The 18,173-nt window shown below is 41.1% G+C and overlaps 1 protein-coding gene across 2 annotated transcripts in view; it reads right to left on the bottom strand.

The window, feature by feature from the left end:
• Nucleotides 1-18,173, bottom strand: part of LOC100847454 (uncharacterized) — a 341,605-nt gene that overhangs the window by 85,860 nt on the left and 237,572 nt on the right. The window lies entirely within an intron of this gene.

Here is an 18,173-nt window from a genome sequence, read left to right as displayed (position 1 = left end):
CAAAGGCAACCCTGAAAAGCCTGCAGGGAGATGGATATACCATCTCTCGGAAATCTTTGGGAGGGGTTCAGGCAGCTATGTCATAGGAATGTTGTGAGTAAGCAAGCACTCTCGTCACACTGGCAAGGCGCCCCCAGGACAATGTGGGTAACAGCAGAGCCGTGCCACCCTTTCTCCCCTGGGATCACACACGCGTGGAGAAGACAGGCAGGCAGATCGCCCATGCTATTCATCTTTCTCCTTCTGTCTCTCTCCCCACCCCCAAATCTCTCTCTCCTGGGCGAGTAAAGTTGATTTCCTTTAAGTAAACTAGGCCTGTGTCATGCCGCTTTCCTGCCAAATACAGGATATCAGCTTGGTATTACCAAACTCTGCTATTAAGAATGGGACTTCCCTAAGCCTGGGTTTCTACATCCCTAATACAAGGAGAACATAAAAACCTTCTTCATAAAGTTAAGGATTAAAGAACTCACCTGTGCAGACTACATAGGGCTCTGCTTGGTACAGAGTAGGTGGTTAACAGCTGTGCACTGCAATTATTATTACTCCAATCAGAGAAGACAGCATGTGTTCAGACACAGACGTGCAAAGGAGAATGGTATGTTTAAAGGATGGTGTACAGCAAGACTAACAAGAGGTAAGGCTGGTAAGGTAGGCTCTAAGGAATTTGTTAAAGTTCTTTATTGCAGGACTAAGTTCAGTCTCCACCTGTCGGCAAGAAGGAAGCATCAGAGTCTTTACGCAGGTAAGTCATAACTCTACATTTAAACTGAGATAGCTCTGGTTATAATACGGAAGAGAAGATGGGAAAACAAGCCAGGAAGCTACTATAAGAGCTTGGCCTTGAGATAATGAGAACCAGAATTGATGGTGGTGGTGGTAGTGCTGATGATCGGCTGTCTTAGTGTGGGTTCCACCAAGGTTGGGAGCAGATCCCAAGAAGCACAAGTAAGGGAAGGAAAGTAAAAGAGGAAGGGGAGGAAGGTCAACAACGGCGCATCACTGATCACATCTGCTGTGGAACAGAGGGTGGGGGTGGGGGGCTCGGTTTCCCTGGGAGCCTCTCAAGGATTACGGAGAAGACACCTCAGAATTGCCCCAGTAAAGAAAGTGGGCACTTTCCTTCTATGGTTGTGAGCTTCCACTAGAGGTATAATCCCAGCATTTCTGGGCTTCTCTGCCTTCACCTGAGCAAAGTCACATAGCACCCAGGGAAGTTCTCAGGCAGAGATAAAGAGGGAAACAGGCCTTGAGGTGAGAAGTTGTCAGCTTGAAAGGGGACTGTCCACCAGGACCGCATGTGAGCTCAGAAGTGGCTGAAGGGATATGCAGCAAGGCATGATGACAATAGTAGTTACAGCGGATAAACCTGTGAGGGCTTACCGTGGGCCAGGCATGGTACTAAGCATCTCATTTAAATGCATTATCACAGTCTTGCCTTGCAACCCCTAGAATGTGATTATGCTATTAGTGTCCCTATTTTATAGATGGGGACATTGAAACACTAAGAGGTTATGTGATATGTTCAAAGTCAAACAGCTAGTAAGATATGAGCTAATGCAGTCTGACTCCAAAGCCCACACCTTCAGTCTCCATGGTATACTGCCTAGAGATAATGGCGATGAGCTGGGAAGACAGGGATTCAAGAATGATTTAGGACAGTGCAGTGCTGTCCAATATGTTAGCCGCTAGCCTTATAAGGAGAAGGGGACAACAGAGGATGAGATGGTTGGATGGCATCACCAACTTGACAGACATGAGTCTGAGCAAGCTTCAGGAGTTGGTGATGGACAGGGAAGCCTGGCATGCTGCAGTCCATGAGTTGCAAAGAGTCAGACATGACTGAGCAACTGAACCAAACTGATATGTGGCTACAGAGCATTGGGAGATGTGACCAATACAACTGAAGAACTGAAGCTTAAATTTAATTTTAATTTAAACAGCCATGCATGGCTAATGGCACTCCTTTGAACAATGCAAATTTAAGAGTTGGAACACCTTGCCCTTGAAAAAAGTTAGTATGACTCAGACCTTTACCAACATGACAGTGTTACAATGCATCATGAAATGTGTCACGGGTAGTTACAAACAGTATTAAAATTCTGAAATTGATTAATTTTGATTTAAACAATATTTTTAAAAATCAAACTAACACAGGTACATTGTTTTAAAAATCATATAACACAAGATGTTAACAAAAAACAGTTCTCCCTCTTCCCACTGTACTCCTGGTTCCTGCTTCTCAGAGATAAGCACTTTCATCATAGCTCAGTTGGTAAAGAATCTGCCTGCAATGCAGGAGACCCCGGTTTGATTCCTGGGTTGGGAAGATCATCAGTCTTTCTTTGGAAGGACTGATGCTGAAGCTGAAACTCCAATACTTTGGCCACCTCATGCAAAGAGTTGACTCATTGGAAAAGACCTTGATGCTGGGAGAGGTTGGGGGCAGGAGGAGAAGGGGATGACAGAGGATGAGATGGCTGGATGGCGTCACCGACTTGATGGACAAGAGTTTGGGTGAACTCCGGGAGATGGTGATATCAGGACAGGGAGGTCTGGCGTGCTGCAATTCATGGGGTCGCAAAGAGTCGGACACGACTGAGTGACTGAGCGACTGAACTGAAATGAACTGACTGACTGACAATTGTAAATACTTCCTCCAGCAGCTTTCTTACAACTTGTTATGCGAAAAGTTACTTTAAAAGTCCTTTGTGTCTGAAAATGTCTTCATTGTAACCTTACACTTGGTTGACAGTCTGGCTGAGTAAGAAAGCCTTAGAAATTATTCTCACTCAGAAACATGAAGGCTGTTTTTTTTCCCCAAGTGTACAGTGCTTATGGGAAGAGTGTGATGCCATTCTGATTCCTGATCAATTATCACCTCTTTTTGTCTCTGGAAGTTTTCAACATCTTCTTTCAAACACCTCCAGTTTGAAAGGTTATAATAATGTGCCTTGGTGTGGGATCTTTTTTATTCACTGTGCTGAGTTTATGGTGGGCCATTTTAGTCTAGAAATACATGACTTTTTTTTTTCTAAGGAAATGTCTGGTAAAACTTCTTAATTTTCTTCTTCCCATTTACTCAGTTCTTTTTCTCTCTGCACCCCTACCCTCCACTCCAGCCACAAACACACATTCTCTCTTTCCCTCTCTCACAGTTCTATCTCTTTGGAGACTCCTAATTAATACAGTTTGTTAAACATGAAAATAGCAATATGATTGTGTAGAGAAAAGCCTAATTTTTGTAGATGTGTACTGAAGTGTATGCGTCTGTGTGTGCTCACTCACTCAGTCTGATTCTTTATAACCCCATGGACTATAGCCTACCAGGCCCTCTGTCCATGGGATTATCCAAACAATAATACTGGAGTGGGTTGTGATGTCCTTGGAAGAGGATCTTCCCAACCCAGGGATTGAACCCGTGTCTCCTCCATCTTCTGCACTGGCAGGTGGATTCTTTACCACTGAGCCACCCGGAAAGCCCGCATGCTAAAGCTTTTAGGGGTAAAATGTTAATGATGTAATATATAATTTACTTCACAATGGTTCAGCAAACACAGACAAAGCAAATATGGCAAAATGTTAACTAATAAAAATATGTGATGAGTATACAGGTCCTTATTACACTCTTCTCTATACTTTTCTGTTCCAAACTTCCCAGAATAGAAAGTCAAATCAAATAAGAAAATGAAATATCAGAGAAGTAAGTAGGAATTGGCAGTGCTAGGGATTCATCTGATCCCTCTGGTAATCAAGTAAATGAAGTCTTTAAAGCTTCTATAGAGAAGTGGGTACACAACAGACTCTTGAGTGGGAGGTAGGCAAGAAACTATTATCAAGACTACTGCTCACCAGAAGTTTTGAAGAGCCATATTGTCAGTGAAGAAATGGATCAAGAAAAGTCTACCCACTGGGCTATGGATATGGCTTTCCCTAGCTCTGTATTATGAGACAGAAGAGCTTCCCTCTAAGAATTTATTATCATGAGCCTGTGCTCAAGTAGATTTAGACTCAAATTTTTACTACATGTTTGACCTCTAAGAGCCCCTAGCCATAGAAATTAATAAAACAATGGTCCATAATATTCTCTGGACATCAGGAAAAAACAAACAAAAACCTCTTTGCAGATTCAAACCCTCAAATCAGGATGTAGTATTTTTCCATGTTTAATGCACTCCAGATCATTGGTTCATGATCCAAAAAGTACTTATAAAAAGTTGAATGAGAGAGAGACAATAGACACAACAACTTGTCAGCAGCACTGCTCAACACCCAAGAACTTCAGACGCTGGAAATACTATTAGATATTAATTGTGTATAGAACATAAAATAAATATAGTTAAAATAGTTTTCAAAAGGGACTTATAATGGGAGAAATAAAAAGACTACTATAGACCCTTAGGCAGATTTAATTTAGAAAGGAACCAAATGGGTGGACTATTTCCAGGAATGTAAGAGGACTAAAATGATCATGAAACCCTCTTACAGATAACAATGATAAAAACAATTTTAAAGAAGTTTGTTGTTTTTGTTTTTTTTAAGAGCAACCATTTCAAGACCTTGGAGAGAGTCTAAAAGAAGGAGGATTTACTCTCCAAAAACTGCCACAGGAAAGGGTAAGAATTGAGAGTTTATGTCTTCCTGGCTGGAGGTAATGCCCAACTCTTACAGCTTTAACTGTAAAAAAAAAAAAAAAAAAAGCAGTGGAAAATCACACCCTTACTAGCGAAGGTGCCAGAGATCAAAGTTCAAGGCTGAAAAAGTAGCTAGAAGTCTAGAGGAAAAACACTGGCAGCAAAAAAAATTAAAAAAAAAAAAACACCAACAAAAAAACCCCACAGGAGTATACAACTTTGAGTACAAATTCTGCCCAAATCCCAGGCCAGGCACTCAACTATGCATGTGCAGGAGGAAGTACTAAGGCCTGGTGAAAAAGTGGGCAGGAGCCAGAGACAAATCTGCTCCTTAACGACAGCTGTGTGCAGCCCTATCTGTAAGTCTGCTGCCTTTTTTTTAAAACTGAGTAAACTTTCCAACTGTGCACAAGTGTCAGAAAGTCAGAACTTATAGGCTTGAAAGATCTGGAACAGAGCCCCCAAATCAGCCAAACAGCTAGATATTAGGACAATTGGAATCCTGAGAAGAAAATCAAAAAAGAATGACCAACAAATTAAACAGAAACAAGGAAAAAAGTCTCAAAGGATCAGGAAAAAAAGTAGCAGTGGGAAGCTGTAAGAACAGAGATTCTAGTTGCTTCATATCAGAAGGGTGACAAAGTTTGCAGTTGGAGTGCAGGAAAGTTAATTGCCTACCAGAACCAAATACACACACACACTCACACACACACACACACTCAGAAAAATACAACAGAATCTACAGTTGCCATAATGTACTATCTGCAAGTTCCAACTTTCAACCAGTAATGAACATTCAAAGAAATATAAAAGTGTGCTCCATACTCAGGGGAAAGGGCAGCCAATAGAAACAGACTCTGAACAGTTCCAGATATTGGACTTAGGAAACACAGACAAGCAGTAATTATAAATATGTTCAAATAACTAAAGGAAACTAGACTATAACGCTGAATGAACAGCTAGGAACCCTCAACAGAGAAATGGAAACTAAAACAAAACAAATGGAAATCCTAGAGGTGAAAAGTAAAAAACTGAATTTTTAAAGTTCACTATATGAGTTCAACCACATTGGGTGGACAGCAGAACAAAGAACTGGTGAACCTGAAGACAGAGCAATAGAAACGCTCAAAGAGCACAGAGAATAAAGACTGGAGAAAACTGAGGAGAAGCCCTGACACCTAAGAGGACAATGTCCAAATGCTCAATACACATGAAACTGGATTTCCAAAGGACGAGGAGAAAGAAAAGGGGCCAGAAAAACATATATATGAAGAAATAATTGTTGAAAATGTCTCAAAGGGGAGCAAAGAAACTGTTAGGGGTGATGAAAATGCTTTGTTTTTTGATTGTGGTGGTAGTTCCCTGTGTGCATGCATTTATCAGCACCTAACTATGCAATTCAAATGATGTGCTTCACTGTACATTTATTATATCTCAATAAAGTTCAAAAATGTAAATGATAAAATATATTTCTCCCTTCCACTAAAAAAAAAAAAAATCCTTACAGATGGGCTAAATATTACGGACATATCTGAAGAGAGAATCTGGGTAAACAGAAAAATAAATCTGAAAAAATTAACCAGAATGTAACATGGTAAGATCAATAAGAGGTCCAGAGACAAGGAAAACAGCATGGAAACATGGACTGAGGGTATCCGGAGAGATTTTCACTGAGAATTTTCCAGTTTTGATGAAAGATGTGCATCCAAAGATTTAGGATACATATAAAGAAAACTATATCCACATCTAGCTGTGAATATGGAGAATGCCATAGAGAATATCTCAAAAACAGAGGGAGGAAAGAGCCATTACCCATAAAGTGGCTTTTAGACTGGCAGCAGACTTTTCAGCACAGAAGTGGCAGAGAAGAGTAGAATCTGGTCTTCAAAGTGCTGAAAGAAAAAAATACCAACCTGCTCCCTACTGGTACCTCATAACCAGTGGCAGAGTCATTTCTACACAGCACCTTGTGTTATGAGCATTCACTCCCAGTCCATCAAAATATGTCCAGTCTCTTAGGCTATTAAGGGATTTTATTTAAAGTAAACAGTGTTAATGTGTTGAGGGTGTTAATGACTTAATACTGTGGACTGCCAGTGTTGACTTAAGCCATTTTTATTATAAAATTACTTAAATATGCACAAATATATAAAACTAGGTATAAACTCTTATGCTTATAGTTCTTACATGACTACTAAACCAAATTTATAAATAAGTATATGTGTTTAGCATGCGTGCATGCTCAGTTGTGTCCCATTCTTTGCAACCCATAGCCTGTAGCCTGCCAGGTTCCTCTGTCCGTGGAATTTTCCAGGCAAAAACATTGGAGTTGAGCTGCCATTTCCTACTCTAGGGGATCTCCCCGACCCAGGGATCGAATCCACGTCTCTTGAGTCTCCTCAATTGGCAGGTGGATTCTTTACTACTGTGACACCCTGGGAAACCATATGTGACTTATTTATAAAGAAATTTTAAAAAGAACTGCAATGCCAATAAAATCTGAAACACAGACATAAATGTGACAGACGATATGATTTTCTGAGATAGTGAACTGAAACTGAAAAGTGTTCAATAACAGTTGTGTGTTTTCTCTTTCACAAAATGAGGCTTAGTGTGATGGATCTAGAGTCAGGCTGCCTAGGCCGAATGACATGGGCAAGTGACTTAATCTCTGTAAGCCCCACCACTCCCCTGTAAAATACGGTGAGTATCAACTCAAGAGGGATGTTGTGAGGATTAACTAGAAGTGAAGTACTTAGCCTACAAAAACAGCTTTATAAATTATTGGTTTTGTTTTTGTAATTTGTGCTTTTAAATAATAAAACAATTGGATCTTCTGTTCCATTATTTTGAAAGGCTAATCAATTTAATGTGGTACCCTAAAATACAGTATCAAAAACATCCCATACAAGGAAAAGAAATCCTATTGAACTTGGGACTTACAAAGTTGGCTCTCTGCTGCATCTTTGACTGCAATAAAAATAAGGGGCCAACCACACCAAGCTTTAGAGATTGGAATGACTCTGTCAGTAGGAGCCACCTGAGGACTCAATTTGGACACCATGTTTTATCTTTAGTCTACTCTGCAACAGGATGTCAATGGCCTTCCCTTGGTCCCACTGTGAGTAGAAACATCCATGCAAACCTTGGAACCAAAACAAAATGGCCAGGCTGAGTCACAGGGTAATCATTCAGGTGATTCAAAATAGATTTACAGGCCTTTTTAAAGAACCTCCCAGAAATAGAAAGACACACACACACCACCATCACCACTACAGATTTAACAGCTTCCAGTAAATGAAGGGATTTAAGCCAAAGGAGGCCCTCCAGGGGTGAGAATCTTAGACTTGGCGGCAGGCTGCAGCAGAAGGCTGGTAAAAGAGAGAGCTTGTCATCCTTTAGGGACAAAAGAATGTTTCCACATTAAAAACAAAACACATACACACAAACTTACGATAAGAAAAGCTAGATTGAACAATCACTACAATATTTATCAAGGGAAATTTAACAAGCAAACTAGTAACATAGGAGGAGAAACTTTTCACTACTTCAAAACACACCCATTTTTAAAAAATGACTTTAGCTCCTATCACATACAAATGCAGCTACTTAAAAGTAAATTATACCTATCTCTTAATTAAGCGAAGTCTATTAAGCTCTTGGTCTCAAAGGTACATCCTTGAAGGTAATCAAAATCTATCTATTCCCTATACTTACAGTTCAGACTTGCCCTACTGACAATTATTCTAAATGAGAAAGGAATTTGCTGAGTTATCTGAGCCTAGGTAGGTCCAGACATATTTTACAAATAAAAAGCAGATTCTTCTGAAGGAGAAAATTATTTCTCACTTGGCATTTTCTGCCCCTATCTTTAAGTGCTCGCCTAATGGCATGGCAAACACTGGGGAAATATGGCAAAGACCATGCAAAGTAGATCTCACAAAATATTTAACAAAGACCACTCTGACCCATTTTATTTTCAATGGAGAAATAACTCCAGAAAGAATGAAATGGAGCCAAAGCAAAAACAACACCCAGCTGTCGATGTGATTGGTGGTGGAAGTAAAGTCCGATGCTGTAAAGAGCAATATTGCATAGGAACCTGGAATGTTAGGTTCATGAATCAAGGCAAATTGGAAGTGGTCAAACAGAAGATGGCAAGAGTGAACATCAACATTTTAGGAATCAATGAACTAAAATGGACTGGAATGGGTGAATTTAACTCAGATGACCAATATATCTACTACTGTGGGCAGGAATCCCTGAGAAGAAATGGAGTAGCCATCACAGTCAACAAAAGAGTCTGAAATGCAGTACTTGGATGCAATCTCAAAAACGACAGAATGATCTCTGTTAGTTTCCAAGGCAAACCATTCAATATCACAGTAATCCAAGTCTACGCCTCAACGAGTAATGCTGAAGAAGTTGAAGCTGAACAGTTCTTTGAAGACCTACATGACTTTCTAGAACTAACACCCAAAAAGATGTCCTTTTCATGATAGGAGACTGGAACGCAAAAGAAGTCAAGAAATACCTGGAGTAACAGGGAAATTTGGCCTTGGGGTACAGAACGAAGCAGGGCAAAGACTAATAGAGTTTTGCCAAGAGAATACACTAGTCATTGCAAACACCCTCTTCCAACACAAGAGAAGACTCTGGTTATGACCAACCTAGACAGCATATTCAAAAGCAGAGACATTACTTTGTCAACAAAGGTCCGTTTAGTCAAGGCTATGGTTTTTCCAGTGGTCATGTATGGATGTGAGAGTTGGACTGTGAAGAAAGCTGAGCGCCGAAGAATTGATGCTTTTGAACTGTGGTGTTGGAGAAGACTCTTGAGAGTCCCTTGGACTACAAGGAGATCCAACCAGTCAATCCTAAAGGAGATCAGTCCTGATTATTCATTAGAACTGATGCTGAAGCTGAAACTCCAATAACTTTGGCTACCTGATGTGAAGAACTGACTCACTGGAAAAGACCCTGATGCTGGGAAAGATGGAAGGCAGGAGGAGAAGGGGACAACATAGGATGAGATGGTTGGACGGCATCACTGACTCAATGGACATAAGTTTGAGTAAGCTCTGGGAGCTGATGATGGACAGGGAAGCCTGGAGTGCTGCAGTCCATCCAGTCGCAAAGAGTCAAGACACGACTGAGCAACTGAACTGAACTGAACTCTGACCCAAGTAAGACATTACACCATTGCTTGAGAAAGTTGCACACAGAGGCTGGTTCCACTGTCGGGCTCTAGCCTGTTACCTGGAGTCCACTTGTCCTGTACCCAAATTTTGACTGCCTCCTCCTCCCAGGATCCTGAGGAGACCAAAGGATAAAAAATTGCTGGAATTCCTCAAATCCTTTAAGTACAACGAACAATGACTAGATTCAGACCAAACACCTCCCACCCTACCAATTTAAACTAAAAAGTGGGAGTAACTAAAGAATTGAAAGCAAGGACTCAAACAGATACTTGTACACCCAAATTCACAGCTGTACTATTCACAATAGCCAAAAAGTAGAAGATACCCAAGTGTCCATCAACAGATGAATGGATAAACAAAATGTGGTATATACATACAAGGGAATACTAATCAGCCACAAAAACGAATGAAGTGATGATACAGGCCACAACAGAAATTAATCTTGAAAACATTATACTAAATGAAATAAGCCAGACACAAAAGGACAGTTATTGTATGGTTCCACTTACTTGTGATAGCCAAAACAGGAAACTTTACAGAGACAGAAAGCAGGCAAGAGGTTAGTAGAGGTTGGAGGGAATGGAGAATTATTGCTTAGTGGTTAAAGAGTTTCTGTATGAAGTGATGAAAATGTTTTGGAACAAACAGTAGCGACGGTTGCACAACACTGTGAATGTAACTAATACCATATAACTGTACACTTAAATATGGTTAAAGTGGCAAGTCTTGTGTTATATGTATTTTTTTTACCACACTTTTAAAAAATGAGAGACTCAAATCACTGAAAATAACCCAAATGTCCTTCACAGGTGTTGTATATCCCAAAGCTGCAATAAAAATGGAACAAACTACTTATACACACAACAACTGGGATGAATCCCAAGGGCTGAGTGAAAGAAGCCAGTTTCTGAAGATGACACACTGTAAGTGTCCATTTAATGACATTCTCAGAAAGAAAAATTCGAGGGGTAGAGATCAGACCAGTGGTTGCCAGGAGCTGGGACAAAGGGAAGCGTATGCTTATAAAGAGATGGCACAGAGGTGTTGGGGGGGGGGGGGTTCCCTGACTGTGGTGGTAGTCACATGCATCTAAGCACATATTAAAATCCAGAACTACTCTTCACAAATATTTTTTCAAGCTAAGTTTAAAAAAACTGTCGGGTACAAGGAGAAATAGCACTCATTGCTATCCGGTTCTTGTAACCACCGATCACTGCTTCCCTGCTCGTGCCTCCCTGTATTTTCTATGCATTTCTCTATCTCTTAAAATATCCAAAGATCACAGACTGGAAAACACGCTTTGTAAAATTATAATGAAGGGTCCGTGCTGCTATTCCTAGAAGGAATTCTTTTCCCTGCATCACATCCATCCACATGTAATCACCCTGTCTGTCTTTCTAGCCTTGATACCTTTCCTGGATGAAATGTGAATCACTTGGGAAAAGAAATGTGGCTGTGTCCCACTGCTGCCGAAAACAGGGTCTTGGAAATGATCAGATTACACATCTGTCACGACATGATGGGAACGCTCAGAGCGCTTCCTCTGAGGTACGAACTCGACAAATTTGTGTTCTCCCAGTGGAGCTTCCCAGGTTGTTTAACAATGATAGCCTCCACCACCACTCCCCCTAAAAAACGTTTCTGGTTCCATGACTATGAGTACCTGGAAGGAGCCAGTCCCACCAGAGCCCACATCTAAGGCTCCATCTAATAAACACACCAAAAAGCTGTGGGAAACTCTGGATCCAAACCAATGGTCTGCAGGAGAAAAATGGAAAGAGAAAGCTCCCAGCTAGCTCATGTTTCTGTGGCAATTCACGCTGCACTGGCAGCCCTGGCCTTTGGAAGCCTCTGAAAGCCCCTGGGGCATTATTTATGACAGTTAAAGGCGCTGGGTGGGAGTCAGGCAGATGGGAAAAAGCAAAGAGGAGCTGGCCTGCTTGATCTCATCATGCTCTTCCTCACCTCTCCTGGCTGGGTAGGGGTGTCACCCAGGGAAAGAATACTTTACAAGCAAGCCATTCATCAGGGTTCCTAATTTAAAAGTTGGAAAGCGTAACACTGGAGCTGGTTTTGCCATCTTCCAACACCTCATTAACCTCCTCACTGTTCTTCTGTTGAGGGCAAGAGCCTCAGGAATTACTACAGAGGTTCCATCCTGAACACTTGAGAAGAAAAAGAAACAGTAACACTTTGCCTGAAAAAAAAAAAGAAAACCCGTAAGACCACAAGAGTTGTGCCAGATCACGAATAAAACAGGAAGGACGTGACAAAGAGATCATCTACCTAGACTTTACTAAATTTTAGGAATATTCATCTTTATCCAGAGAGAAATAGAGGAGGAATAATAAATAATAACCAATTTTTCATAGGCCTTTCTTGTAAAGGGACAATGTCACCCCACTTCTCTTTGAAGCAAACAGCTGAGAATAAATAGGGATTTGAATCATACTGTGTACCAAAAAGCTGGATATTCTGTGAATTTTGAACTGAACCCAAGCATTTCTTTTTTTTTTTTTCTTTCAAAGGCAAAACTAAGATTTTAAATATATAAATAAAGCCTCAGAATATAGTTCAAACTGAAACCATGTCCATTTATTTTCTGAACTGGTAAAATGAAATATAAAAACATTCACTCAACCAAATCAGTATTTCTCTGTGTTTGAGTCTGTCTCTGGTATTGTGGATACAGGAGGAAACTACTAGACTCTTTGGGGGCAAAGCATCCAACTCCATCTCATTACTGGTGAGAATTGAGCGGGACTGAGGGAAAAGGTCCCAAGTGTTTACACGAAGCCTAAGGGCAGAATCCAAGACTCTAGGTCTCATCTGAACCTCAGGCGCTCTTTCTTGCCCATAAGAACCAGAAGCCCTTCCTTTCTTGGTCCCCTATAAGAAAAAAGCTACACAGCCCATTTTCTTTCCCAATGAAAATGAGAGATCAAAAAGCCGGGAGATGAATTCTAACACTCACAGGTTTTCTCTGGCCTAGAGCAAGTCACCAAGGCTGTGACACTGCTGTCCACCCTCTTGGATCCCTTCCAAAAGGTTTAATGGATATCTTTATCAATCTGAACAGATCAGAAGGTGGCAGACACACCAAGGCCAGATATTTTATCTTACCTACTTAGGAATTAATGGCGCATGTGGACAGATTGCTAGACAAGCTGGAACACTAATATATCCTGGAAATGTTGACATCCTAGACACAAAACATCGAAAATTGGTGATTTGTAGAATAGACATAGGACATGTGAACGAGCCATGGGCTGTCTCCTCTGAGAGAAAGGACAGTGACACAGGTCTGGCCCACAGCCGTAACCATCTTTCGACATCTCTTTTGGTCCCCTCTTTTCCCTCTTTTGTCAAAAGGGTCTGTTCTTGGCCTCTTCACTCTCCTTGGGTGACTACAGCTGTTCCTACAGCTCTTCCCCTGCTCTACATACCTGCCCACGCTGAGGCGGATGGGTATGGGGAGGTATGTGTGCTTGCGGAGGGGGGTGGGAGGAGCGGGGTGGGAGTTAGGGGGCATGTCCCAGGAGACAGAAATGGTTTCTTTAAAGTTGGAGAGTCTGGTCAAATAATCCACTGCCAACTTCAATAATTTTCTATATTTATGCTCAGTATGATCATTTAGAGGACCCATCTTATTGTTCACAAGTAAGGAAAATTACAAGATTTCTGTGGGATTTGCTTAACTCTTTGAATATCAGAGCTTTTATAGCTTCCTTTAGCAAAGTCATCCTGTACTTTCGTAACACAAAATTATTGAAAGAATAAGAGAAAAATCTTCTAAAAGGAATGAATGTCGAGCAGTCTCTGATTCTTGCCCCCTCTTCAAGAATTTTTCTGAAAAACACTGGGTTTTCTGCTGTGCCTGGCCACTGCCTCTAGTTGAAATGCAACCAAAATAAACTTAGTTTCCATTTATAAGTCTCAGACTAGTTGATGACTTTATCAACAGCATCATACAACAAAAAAGCAAACATAAATGAAGAACATATATATCCTCATAGACAGTTTTAGGGCTTGAAATCTAGACATAGTCTAACCACCAAACTCTTTAACTTTCTTTTAATAAATAAGGAAACTAAGGCCCAACTAGGGCCACAAAACTGTGGTAGTGGGGAACCTGATGAGTTTGAGTACTTTTACCTCTCCATCTTATGTCCTTTTCAATCTCCTAAGATACAATGCTTTAAAACAAAGTCTTGACTCCCCTCCATTCTGAAGTTTTCTCCTTGTCTCCACTACATGACCTCTCTGTATCATCTTGGTTCTGTGGCTCATGGGAACTGGTTTACCCAAATATCTTGCTGTATTCAAGGTCAAACTCCAACCACTCCAGCAAACCAATCCTTTTTTCTTGTATGCCTTCCACTCGGACTTGGTTTCCCATCTAAAAAATATGTCTGGTCCACAGTGGAACTGCCGGTAATAGGGACGAACTACCTTGAGTCTCTGTGAATGGCCGTGGTTCAGGTAACTTGTTCCAGCCTATTTATTAGTCTATGGTGAGTCTCCCAAACAACACAGGCAAACAGACTCTCAAAATGTTAGGTACTGGCCTTGCCTGGTGGCACAGCATATAAGAAACCATGGGCCAATGTAGGACACATGGGTTCGATTCCTGGTTGGAGCAACTAAATCCATGTACCACAAGGTACACATACTTTAATTTTTAAAGATGCAATTTTCCAGGCATAATCAAAATGGTTTATTAGAAATTTATAAAATACCCCCCTTTGATTTCACTAAGCAGTGGCAACTTACTAATAAATACCCCTTTTCCCCTTAAAATTCTTTGAATATAATATTTTGCTTAGAAACCTGACATTATAGCAGCATAATACCCAGGTAGAAGTAAGATGGACACATGCCTCCTTGGAAATCACTGGAGTCATACCAATTCAAAAGCTCCTTTTGAAACTATTTTATAATAACCTGCTCAAAGGTTTTTAAAAATTTTTTATTTTACATCCAACTTTGTGAAAAAACCGAAGTGGTACCAGGATGTCCCATTGATCACTCTGTCAGGGGTTCACCTGGGGCAGGTTTATATTTTTAGTCTTCACTACAAGAAAAGTCATTTTCAAAAGCTGAGTGGCTAGAAGTTCCTATTCTCTAATTCCAGATGATAGTTTCACTTTTCCTATTTCCTACATTTCTATCCACTTCTTTGTATCTGGGATTATTCCCAAAGACCTCAGACATTTCATTTTTTCTAAGGACTCTTGCATTAGATTATTCATTATAAGCGAATTAGCTATAGAACTTTCAGGTCTTTAATTTTGCTTTCTCCCTCCTTCTAGCTGCCCTAATTGCAACTGTCAACCATGGTTTGTTGAAAAGACAAGCTGCCTCTTGCTTTTTTTGTTTTGCTCTGTCTGCCACACTACAGGGCTTGCAGGATCTTTTTTCCCCAATGAGGGATCGAACCCAGGGTGCAGGCAGTGAAAACACCAAGTCCTAACAACTGGACTGGCATGGAATTCCCAACAAACTGCCTCTTGGAACACTGCTCTTAGGACATCTTTAAAGAAAACAGTCTTAGCAATTGGAGGATGTAAAGCCACTTGGAGGACAAAGGAGATGCCAAGCCAGCAGCCCTCATCAACTACAAGACATATGAGTAAGGCCATCTTGGATCTTACAGCCTAGATGCAAATAGTCAAGCAAGCACATGAGTAAACTAACATGAATCCAGCAGAGGAACGATCCAAGCAGTTCACGGGGTGGTGAGAAAGAATAATTCATTATTATATTAAGCCCTATGTGTGTGTGTGGCGGGAGGCGGTGGGGGTGGGGTGGGGTGGGGCGGGTGTGTGGGCAGCGGGCTTTGTCCAGCAAAGGCTACCCGAAATATTAGTCAAATATTGAAATCTCTTTATGCTTGAGAGCTGGAATAAGACCAAGAAACCTGATTTTGACATTTTATCAGAGGGCTTTCTCAGAATAATAATAACAATAAGGTGGCAAATACAAAAAATGGGGGATGGGCTAAGGTTTAAAAAGAATAAAACTGTCCTTATCTAGAGATGGCATGATTAAACATTTGAATACTATAGAAGAATCTACTAGGTTTAATAAGCAAATCTGATAAGGTCACTGCTTTATGGTTGATATAAAAACCCTTTTTTTCTATATATAGTTCAGTTCAGTAGCTCAGTCCTGTCCGACTTTTTGCGACCCCATGAATAGCAGCACTCCTGGCCTCCCTGTTCATCACCAACTCCTGGAGTCCACCCAAACCCATGTCCACTGAGTCAGTGATGCCATCCAACCATCTCATCCTCTGTCATCCCCTTCTCCTCCTGCCCTCAGTCTTTCTCAGCATCAGGGTCTTTTCAAATGAGTCATTTCTTCGCATCAGGTGGCCAAAGTATTAGAGTTTCAGCTTCAACATCAGTCCTTCCAATGAACACCCAGGACTGATCTCCTTTAGGATGGACTGGATGAATCTCCTTGCAGTCCAACGGACTCTCAAGAGTCTTCTCCAACACCACAGCTCAAAAGCATCAATTCTTCGGAGCTCAGCCTTCTTTATAGTCCAACTCTCACATCCATACATGACTACTGGGAAAACCCTAGCCTTCACTAGACAGACCTTTGTTGGCAAAGCAATGTCTCTGCTTTTTAATATGCTGTCTAGGTTGGTCATAACTTTCCTTCCAAAAGTAAGCGTCTTTTAATTTCCTGGCTGCAATCACCATCTGCAGTGATTCTGAAGCCCAGAAAAATAAAGTCAGCCACTGTTTCCACTGTTTCCCCATCTATTTTCCATGAAGTGATGGGACCAGATGCCATGATCATAGTTTTCTGAATGTTGAGTTTTAAACCAACTTTTTCACTCTCCTCCTTTACTTTCATCAAGAGGCTCTTTAGTTCTTCTTCACTTTCTGCCATAAGGGTGGTATCATCTGCATATCTGAGGTTATTGATATTTCTCCCAGCCATCTTGATTCCAGCTTGTGCTTCCTCCAGCCCAGTGTTTCTCATGATGTACTCTGCATATAAGTTAAATAAGCAGGGTGACAATACACAGCCTTGACGTACTCCTTTTCCTATTTGGAACCAGTCTGTTGTCCCATGTTCAGTTCTAACTGTTGCTTCCTGACCTGCATACAGATTTCTCAAGAGGAAGGTCAGGTGGTCTGGTATTCCCATCTCTTTCAGAATTTTCCACAGTTTATTGTGATCCACACAGTCAAAGGCTTTGGCATAGTCAATAAAGCAGAAATAGATGTTTTTCTGGAACTCTCTTGCTTTTTCGATGATCCAGTGGATGTTGGCAATTTGATCTCTGGTTCCTCTGCCTTTTCTAAAACCAGCTTGAATATCTGGAAGCTCATGGTTCACGTATTGCTGAAGCCTGGCTTGGAGAATTTTGAGCATTACTTTACTAGCGTGTGAGATGAGTGCAATTGTGTGGTAGTTTGAGCATTCTTTGGCATTGCCTTTCTTTGGGATTGGAATGAAAATTGATCTTTTCCAGTCCTGTGGCCACTGCTGAGTTTTCCAAATTTGCTGACAAAAAGCAGAGACATTACTTTGCCAACAAAGGTCCGTCTAGTCAAGGCTAGGGTTTTTCCAGTGGTTATGTATGGATGTGAGAGTTCGACTATAAAGAATGCTGAGGACCGAAGAATTGATGCTTTTGAACTGTGGTGTTGGAGAAGACCCTTGAGAGTCCCTTGGACTGCAAGGAGATCCAACCAATCCATCCTAAAGGAGATGAGTTCTGAGTGTTCATTGGAAGGACTGATGTTGAAGCTGAAACTCCAATACTTTGGCCCACCTGATGCAAAGAGCTGACTCACTGGAAAAGACCCTGATGCTGAGAAAGACTGAGGGCAGGAGGAGAAGGGTATGACAGAGGATGAGATGGTTGGATGCCATCACCAACTCAATAGACATGGGTTTGGGTGGACTCCGGGAGATGGTGATGGACAGGGTGCCTGGTGTGCTGCGGTTCATGGGGTCGCAAAGAGTCGGACACAACTGAGTGACTGAACTGAACTGAGTGCAGCACTTTCACAGCATCATCTTTCAGGATTTGAAATAGCTCAACCGGAATTCCATCACCTCCACTAGCTTTGTTCATAGTTATGCTTCCTAAGGCCCACTTGACTTCATAGCCTACAAGCAGAAAATAAATAGGAAAACTAAAATGATGCCATTTATAATAGGATCAAAAAGCATGAAACACCTGGAAATAATTAAAGATCTGTATGACTGCTGCACTGAAAACTATAAAACTTTACTGAGAAAAATAAGACCTAAAAAAGGAAGAAATACAATATGTTCACAGATAGGAAAGCTCACTACTCAATTATGA

This window comes from Bos taurus, chromosome 7, assembly GCF_002263795.3.
Source record: "Bos taurus isolate L1 Dominette 01449 registration number 42190680 breed Hereford chromosome 7, ARS-UCD2.0, whole genome shotgun sequence".
Lineage (NCBI taxonomy): Eukaryota > Metazoa > Chordata > Mammalia > Artiodactyla > Bovidae > Bos > Bos taurus.
The sequence above is the reverse complement of the archived record's forward strand: the minus strand, read 5'-3'. Positions and strand labels throughout refer to the sequence as shown.